Here is a 9,556-nt window from a genome sequence, read left to right as displayed (position 1 = left end):
TGTGAGAGTAGCTTCTCTCCATTTTTTTCCATGCACCATCTTTTTAAAGCTTACTTTGTAAACATCGCAGGGAGCTGTTTTTCGTCAGGACAGGTCATCTGGGGTGAAAATAAAAAAAAAAATTCCACCCATAGGCAGATCACACATTTTGCTCGGGTTCCCTTAAGACAAAAGCGAGGGAGTAGAAAAGTTGAATTAAGGCCTCCAGATGATGTTTGTCTTGCTTTGGGCAAATAAATGGACATTTTCCTCCACAGATGACAACAAACAGAAAGTAGAACGTTCAAAGCTTGGAGAAGTCGATTTTTAAAAAGTTCTGCTTAAAAGGTCACTTTGAGGGCTGTAGGATCGGAATAGCAGAAGAAGAGAGTTGGAAGGGATCTTGGAGATCTTCTAGTCCAACCCCATTGAAGGAAAAATCTTCATCGGGGTCCAGTCCAAGCCGGGAATAAACAAGATGGAGACAGCTTTAGAAAGAAGGTTGTAGTTTACTGAAGAGGAGAGCCAGACAGAAAGATGGCTCTGGGAAAGACTGACCACATGTAGCAGGGAGTGGTGGGTTTTTATACCTTCTTGGGCTTTTGTTTGGAGTTGTTCCTGTGGCGTGAATTTTGACCTGAGTCTGAGTGTGCCTTTCTGGTATTCTGATGGTGGTGGGTTAATTCTATTATGTCCTGCTTCCCTGGGGCTGTGGCTGATGACCGTTGGATTTTTGGTTCAGGGATTGTTGATTCTAGGGATCTTTCATTCTAATCCCAGCTTCCTGACGCCAATCTTTGTGACAAGATTATCACATCTGCATTTCTGCAGATCTGGTTTCTGTTTGGGGCAGAGAGATTTTTGGGGGGGGGTTGGTTTCTGCCTTTAAAATCCTTTGGGGAAATGTATTCTGCCTTTTTAATATTTCCCAAAATATTTCTTTCTCTGGATTCTTCCCAGAGAAGAATCAAGCTGGAGATGTTATACTGTTCTGGGCAAAATGGCTGTCCAGTCTCTTCTTCAAAACATCCAGTGAGGTTCAAGGGCCCACTTAAAGGTTGTTCCTAGATTTGGCTTTATGTTGGACACTGTGTCTTTTCAATACAGAGCAGTTTTCATCAGCCGAGAATAAATTTAGTTCTGTGCTTAAGCGCCCGGCGTCTTTTTGTTTCCAGGAATGGTTTGGTCGTTTTTCCGGAAGGAAATCTTCCAGCCCAGGAAGTTGTTTATAATGTTACAGGAGGAGGCTCACACTAAAATAGCCTGAATTTGGCAAACTGTCTCCGTTTCGGGAAAAAGAACATTGTGCTTTTCTTTCTCGATGTGGCCCTACTTAGCTACCAATATCTATCATGAATTTTTTTTCATGGAAATATTTTGGGCCAATTGTTTGTGGACCACTCAGCACACCCCTCTTCCTCGTGACACGGGGATTGAAAACAAAACGCTCCAACCCTTTTAAAAAAAATCTATTCTATTCTATTCTATTTTCTATTCTATTCCATTCCATATTTCCTATTCTATTCTATTTTCTATTCTATTCCATTCCATATTTCCTATTCTATTCTATTCTATTCCATATTTCCTATTCTATTTTATTCTATTCTATTCTATTTTCTATTCTATTCTATTCCATATTTCCTATTCTATTCTATTCTATTCTATTTTCTATTCCATTCCATATTTCCTATTCTATTCTATTCTATTCTATTCCATATTTCCTATATTCTATTCTATTCTATTTTCTATTCTATTCCATATTTCCTATTCTATTCTATTTTCTATTCTATTCTATTCTATTCTATTCTATTCCATTCCATATTTCCTATTCTATTCTATTCTATTCTATTCTATTCTATTCTATTCTATTCTATTCTATTCTATTCCATATTTCCTATTTTATTCCATAATTCCTATTCTATTCTATTCTATTTTCTATTCTTTTCCATTCCATATTTCCTATTCTATTCTATTCTATTCTATTCTATTCTATTCTATTCTATTCTATTCTATTCTATTCTATTCTATTCTATTCTATTTTCTATTCCATTCCATATTTCCTATTCTATTCTATTCTGTTCTATTCTTCTATTCTATTCTATTTTCTATTCTATTCTATTCTATTCTATTCTTAGTTATTCTGTTCTATTCTATTTTCTATTCTATTTTCTATTCTATTCTAGTTATTCTGTTCTATTCTTCTATTCTATTCTATTTTCTATTCTAATTTCTATTCTATTTTCTATTCTATTTTCTATTCTGTTCTATTCTATTTTCTATTCTATTCAATTCTATTCTATTCTATTTTCTATTCCATTCCATATTTCCTATTCTATTTTATGTTATTTTATTTTCTATTCTATTCCATTCCATATTTCCTATTCTATTCTATTCTGTTCTGTTCTATTCTATTCTATTCTATTCTATTCTATTCTATTCTATTCTACTCTACTCTACTCTACTCTACTCTACTCTATTGCATAGCATGTGAAATTCATTGTGGGGGGAGGAAAGCAGCAACAAAGGAGTTGCTAGGAACATAGTCCCCCTAATCTCCTTTCCTGCCTTGGGCATCGTCAACTCTTTGACAGTTACAGTTTGGGGAGGCTGTGGTTTGAAACAAGCCAGCTCCAGAGATTGGGTGAGATCCTTTGCTTGCACAGTGGGAATATATGCGCCAATCCCTACTGGTCTCTCAGCTAAGGGGGCTCTGCCCTGTTTGCTTTAAGACACAGGAAGCTTACATCTGGTCAGCAGCCAATCAGCTTTAGCAGTCGCAGCAAGCCACTCTGCTCTCCAAGAGGGTGGGGGGGGGATCTTGGCCTTTGCAGGAAACTTTTGTGTGTAGAAAGCATGCAGCATGTCTGTTTTGGAGGGAGGCAATCACGGCAGGGCTTTCTGTTGTGAGCTTTGTGGCTTTGCATGCAAAAATCATTCAGGATAAGAAGCATTCGCACCCATGGAACTGAGAAGCTGGTTGTGCTAGCGGCAAACGATGCGTGCTCAGCTAATGTGTGCTGTTCCACCATTTGCCAAAATGAAAGAATTTGGGTTAATGATAGCTGGCTCTGCTAAGGAAATTCTGGGCAGGGGAAACCGCATGCAAGCTTCTTGCCGGCCAGTTGGACATTGGCAATGACACTGACAAGAAACAGAAGCATCCCAAGAAAGGGAGGGGGGTCAACCTCTTCTCCGAAACACCTGAAGGCAGGACAAGAAGCAAAGGATGGAAACTAAGCAAGGAGAGAAGCAACCTGGAACTAAAGAGAAATTTCCTGACAGTGAGAACAATTAACCAGGGGAACAGCTTTGTCTCCAGAAGTTGCGGGTGCTCCATCACTGGAAGTTTTTAAGAAGAGATTGGACAACCCTTTGTCTGAAAGGGTATATGGGGTTTCCTGCCTGACCTCCAAGGTCCCTTCCAACTCTGTTGTGGCTGTTGTTAGTGGTGAAAGACAAATCTTCATCAGGGTCCAGTCCAAGCTGGGAATAATCAAAATGGAGACTGCTTTAGAAAGAAGGTTGTGGTTTATTGAAGAAGACAGCCAGACAGAAAGATGGCTCTGGAAAAACCGACCAGGGAGTGGTGGGTTTTTATACCTTCTTGGGCTTTTGTTTGGAGTTGTTTCTATGGCATGAACTTTGACCTGAGTCTGAGTGTGTCTTTCTGGTATTCTGATGGTGGTGGGTTAATCCTACTATGTCCCAAAGGTCATATCCTGCTTCCCTGGGGCCGTGGCTGATGACTGTTGGATTTTTTTGTTGTGAGGGATTGTTGATTCTAGGGATCTTTCATTCTAATCCCAGCTTCCTGGCTCCAATCTTTCTGACAAGATTATCACATCTGCATTTCTGGAGACCTGGTTTCTGTTCGGGGCAGAGAGACTGGGGAGGGCGTTGGTTTCTGCCTTTAAAATCCTTTGGGGAAATATATTCTGCCTTTGGGGAAATACATCCTGCCTTTTTAATATTTCCCAAAATATTTATTTGTCTGGATTCTTCCCACAGCTCTTTTCCTGAAGCTGTGGTTCTCCCTCGGTGCATAAACATTTTAGCAGATGTTAGCCTCTGCTTTTATAGTGAAATGTTTCACTGTTTGTGTCAATAATTGGTTTCTATTGCCTTTAGACCACTGATCACAAGCACAGACTGCAGATATCAAGATGACAATTTCATCTCTATTAGCAAGAGGAGCTTTAAAAAAAAAAAAAAAAAAGATGAGCCAGAGATCAGTTTTGTATTTAAAAGGGAAATTCAAAGTTATAGTCAAGACTGGAAATTTGGAGCGGGGGGGGGGGGAATCTTAGAAGAAAACAATGATAAACAGCTTCAATTCTGCAGAAAACAAAATTACGTGGACAGGCCTGTGAAGTTACAAAACAGTGAGCTTGAAGGAAGGAAGATTTTACTGGATTTATCAGATTGTGAGATTCCCTCTTTATGCAGAGGAACGATAAAGTTAACAAGGAACACATGTAATATTTTATCATGCACAGGAACATGCTGTGCTTCCAGATGTTGCTGGAGTGCAATCTCTAGCAGACCTCGCCAGCATATCCACTGCTGTAAACAATAGTTGTCCAGTGTCCAAAAGATCACAGTTTCTCCATCGCAAGTTTATTCTAACACAAAAGAACCGAAAGCAGCCGATTTTATTAATAACGGTTTGTTCAATATAAGTTTCCCACTTCTAGTTCAGGATGCTCCGTGAAAACAGGCTGTTATTGCGTGGTTTACAGCTCAGCGTCATTCAAGCGCAGAAAATCTGGTTAGTTCCATTTAAAACCACATTTAAACCGTGAATAAAGGAACACGACCAAGACAGCCATTATTTTGCCCTTTCAGACAAGCACCGCCTTTGAAAACATTTAAGGGGGTGGGAGGAAGGAAAGAATCCTATTATAGAGGAAGGAGGAAACAATTTGTTTCAAATTTGGATCAATTTCTTTTACTTCCACAAGGCAAAACACCACGTAACAAAATTTCCTGTTTACTGTAACATTTAAGCAGAATCCCTAGAAAGCAAAACAAAGCAAACAAGTCCTAGATTTTTTTTTCTTCAAAAAAAAAAAAAAAACAACCTGAGGAAATAAAATAACAATTTCAGTATTTGCAAAATACTGCTGCCTGGCAAAATTGTAACGTGGGGAAGATGCAAATTAAAAACAAAAAAGGGGGGCTTGAATTTTAGGTGATCTATTGCAAGAGGGGCAATCCCCATCATCCTCTCCCCCTCCCCAAAGCTGGCTAATAGGACCTGTAGTCCAAACTCTGTCTCATATTTTCTTTCCCTTTTTTTCTTCCCTTAATTTCCTATTTTTTTTTAAATTTTTCTTTGTATTTTATTCTATTGATCAAATAAAAGTTATAAAATCTATCCTATACTGTGCAGGTGACGGTAATTTTATTTTTTAAATTCTTTATTACATTTATTAAATACATTTATTATTTTTATTAATATTTATTATATTTTCAGATTTTTTAAAAAACAATGACGATTTTGAGCGGGGAGGGGAGAGGGGTTTGCCTGCTTAATGGGAGAAAAGCTGCAGCAGCCTCTGTTGCAAGAAGGGACAATCTCTGTCGGCTTGCCAGCCCCGGAGGCGGCAGATGGGGCTTGTAGTCCAAAGCATCCCCCTATAGATACAGTCTAAGTCTCCCTGGGATCTCTCGTCGTCCTCTCAGACGATGGGGGTAGTTTTAAAAAATGGGTCTTTGGAGCGGAGGGAGGAAGAGAGAGACAGCCTCCAGCCGAAGAAAAGCTATGCAAAAGGGGCGATCCCTGGCTGGCGGATGGGATTTGTAGTCCAAAGGGTCCCCAGGTCGGGCGAAGGGTCGCCCAGTGGGACGGAGCCTGGAGGAGAACGGCATCACAGGCACACAGTCACACACACAAAAAAAACAGCGTCCAAATCGCCGTCATCTGTGCCAAAAACAAAAAAACAGCGTACGAGCATCCTCACCTGTGCGACCGCGGCCCACCTGGCCAGGATGGGCCGCCGGCTTCCCGCCGTCTCCATGGCAACCGCTCCGGGAACATGGGGTAGCCGCACGTCCCTGCGTGCGTGCGTGCGTGCGTACCTGCCTGCGAGCTGCTTGCCTTTCCCGCCCAGCGCTCTGCGACCGCCTCCCGCTCTGTCTCTGCCTCACCGCGCTCCGTGATTGGTCGCCCTGAAAGGCCGTCTCTCTCTGATTGGCTGGGCGGCCTCTCTTCGCCTCCTCCTTCCGCGACCTTTAAAAAGCCGTCGGGCTGCTCAGGCTGAGGGAGAGAAGTGAGTGTGTTTTTCTGTGTTGTTCGTGGGAAGAGTTGACGCGGGTCGCGCGGGAGAGCAAATAAACCAGGGGGTCTTCAAACTTGGCCCTTTTATGACTTGTGGGCTTCAACTCCCAGAATTCCTCAGCCAGCCTCCATTTTGTTTGCTAGAATTAAGACAGGGGTCTTCAAACTCGGCCCTTTTATGACTTGTGGACTTCAACTCCCAGAACTCCTCAGCCAGGCATGCCTGGCTGAGGAATTCTGGGAGTTGAAGTCTACAAGTCGTAAAAGGGCCAAGTTTGAAGACCCCTGAAATAAAGTGACTTAGGACCGTTTTTCACACTTATAACCGTTGCAGCATGTGATCAAAATTGGGACCCTTGACAACTGACTTGTATTTATGATGGTTGCAGTGTCCCAGGGGTCACCCGATCCCCTTTTGAGACCTTCTGACGAGCAGGGGGTTGGACTAGATGACCTCCAAGGTCCCTTCCAACATTATTATTATTATTATTATTATTATTATTATTATTATTATTATTATTATTATTATTATTATTATTTCTATTATTATGGATCATCGCACAGTCAGCCACATGTTCAGACTGGATTTGGCATTTTGTCTACCTATCGAGTCCTTACCCAGGACCTGGGATAGGCAGATGTGGATGTTTGATGGTATTACAGGTATCGTCGCAGGATGGAAGCAGTTCCTAGTAAGACCGCCTTTTGCAATTGACTGATGGTGAATTTGTCAATGCCAATGATGGTGTTCAAGTGGTGCTCCAGTTGTTTTGGGATTGCACCCAAGACGCCTATTACTATTGGTACTATTGGTATTATTATTTATTTATTTATTTATTTATTTCCACATCTCTGCTCTGCATCAGCCTGATTCACTTAACAACTGACTCATATTTATGACAGTTGCAATGTCCTGGAGTCATATGATCACCTTTTGCGACCTGACAAGCAAAGTTAATGGGGGGGGGGGAACCAGATTCACTTTATAACTAATTTAACAACTGCAATAATTCACTGGACAACTGTGGCAAGAAAGGTTGCAAAATGGAGCAAAATTCACTTAACAAATGCTTTCCTTAGCAGCATAAATGTTGGGCTGCCTGTGTGCCTTCCCTGCATTACTTCGGATCTGGGAGTTGATATAAAGTCAACTCTTGATGCTTGTAATTTTACCCAAGGCTCAAGCTCTTAGTAAAATAGTAGTGGAGCCTGAGATAATCTCAGCCATGTCATGTTCAAAGGACTAAAGCAGCACAAGTGAATCAGAATTAAAATCAGCGGTAAAGGTAAAAATGGCCTCAGGAGCTGACTTTGCTCTCAGTAATAAAGTCAGCTCTTGGGACTGAGGTAATTTTAGCCAAGGCTCAATGTCTTAAAAGAAGCAAAACCTGTGGAGGAGTAGAGTAGAGTAGAGTAGAGTAGAAATTAGAAGAGAATAAGAAGAGAAGAGAATGAGAATAGAATAGAATAGAGTAGAATAGATATTGGAGAATAGAATAGAACAGAACAGAACAGAGCAGAATAGAATAGAATAGAATAGAATAGAATAGATATTGGAGAATAGAATAGAATAGAATAGAATAGAATAGAATAGAATAGAATAGATATTGGAGAATAGAATAGAATAGAATAGATATTGGAATATAGAATAGAATAGATATTGGAATATAGAATAGAATAGATATTGCAATATAGAATAGAATAGAAATTAGAATAGAATAGAATAGAAATTAGAATGGAATAGAATAATGGAATGAGAATAGAATAGAATAGAAATTAGAATAGAATAGAATAATAGAATTAGAATAGAATAGAATAGAATAGAATAGAATAGAATAGAATCATGATGGAATAGAATCATGATAGAATAAAATCATGATAGAATAGAATCATAAGATAATAGAATAAAATAAAGAATAGAACAGAACAGAATAGAATCATGATAGAATAGAATAGAATTGATAATAGAATAGAATAGAATCATGATAATAGAATAGAATCATGATGTCATGGTTCCAACTAATGAAACACTTCAAAGAACTTCCAGGCATGTTTATCCTAAAGCCTTTATTAACAGTGTTACAAATTGACAGCACATCATGGAGGTTTGTGCCAGAATCTGTATTTCCTCTCCCTTTGTCATCTGAATTAACTCTAAAAATACCAGACAGTTCTGCATATTTTGTCAAAGCAAGAATATTCAATATTAGCAGCGTTGACACATGATAGAACAGAATAGAATTATGATGAATAGAATAGAATCATGATAGAACAGAATCATGATAATAGAATAGAATCATCATAGAATAGAATTGAATAATAACTTTATTGTCACTTTAAATATACATTAATACATTAAGATGAGATTTCGTTGCATACAGTTCTCAAAGGGTAACCACCTCCAATATACACTGCATAGACATGACCAAAATAACAACAACAATAATACATATACCCACATACACACAGATATATGAACCAGAGAAACAACACGGTCTAGTTCAGATATATACATATACATGGCAAGAAAAAACGAATCTAGCTACTTCAAGTAACTAAAGGTGAAAGTTAAAATTATGTCAGGAGCGGACCTTACTTTCTTGCAATAAAGTGTAAACTCTTGGGGCCTGAGGCAATTTTAGGGATGACTTCCTGTTTCTAGAAAATAAGAAACTCCTGGGGCTAGAAGCTTTATCTAAGTTTAGAACATTACAAATCTGTGGCTCGAAGTAATCTTAGCCCCCTCCTGGTTCAAGGACTCAACCTTTCAGTTCATTCCTTCTATCTTGCTTTCTTTCACTCACAGGATAAAACATATAAAAGCCAAGCCCCTGTGTCAAATTACCTAATTGGTTTTCTGATCTGTAAACATCTGTTGGTCATTTGGTAACATGGATGTTTTTTTTTTTTTTTTATTCTCAAAGGCATGTACGATACCATCTTAGGCAATGTGGATGTCAAAAATGGAAGGGCGTGGAAAACAAGGAATATTAACTTAGCCAAGAGTGCCTATTTAACCACATGAATCAAAACTGACTTGTAGAAGATGCCATCAAACCGTAAGTCAGTTTCATTAACTATCCAGTATATCAGGAAGGTTGCACCCACATTTAGCAAGGAAGACTGGCAGGTGCTCTTTGCAACACGTAGGTTAGTTTACTGCAAAAACCTGTGGGCCTTGCTAAAGCTGACCCTAACGCTTACTTTAAAAAAAAAGTTTTAAAAACAACAATGCAATTATGATAACAAAAGTAGTCACAAATGTGACAAATATTTCTATATAGTATAAAAGAATTT

The 9,556-nt window shown here is 39.1% G+C and overlaps 1 long non-coding RNA gene across 1 annotated transcript in view; it reads left to right on the top strand.

The window, feature by feature from the left end:
• Positions 1-6,187: 6,187 nt before the first annotated feature.
• Positions 6,188-9,556, top strand: part of LOC120309882 — a 71,910-nt gene continuing 68,541 nt past the window's right edge. The window contains exons 1-2 of the long non-coding RNA XR_005557221.1: positions 6,188-6,251; positions 9,184-9,318. This is a non-coding gene — a long non-coding RNA (uncharacterized LOC120309882). The remainder of the gene's footprint in view (positions 6,252-9,183; positions 9,319-9,556) is intronic.

The sequence above is a fragment of the Crotalus tigris genome, unplaced genomic scaffold (genome assembly GCF_016545835.1).
Source record: "Crotalus tigris isolate CLP2741 ecotype Arizona unplaced genomic scaffold, ASM1654583v1 scf7180000017559.9942113025:1136094, whole genome shotgun sequence".
Lineage (NCBI taxonomy): Eukaryota > Metazoa > Chordata > Lepidosauria > Squamata > Viperidae > Crotalus > Crotalus tigris.
Note: the sequence above shows the minus strand (reverse complement) of the source record. Positions and strands in the feature narration are given on the sequence as shown.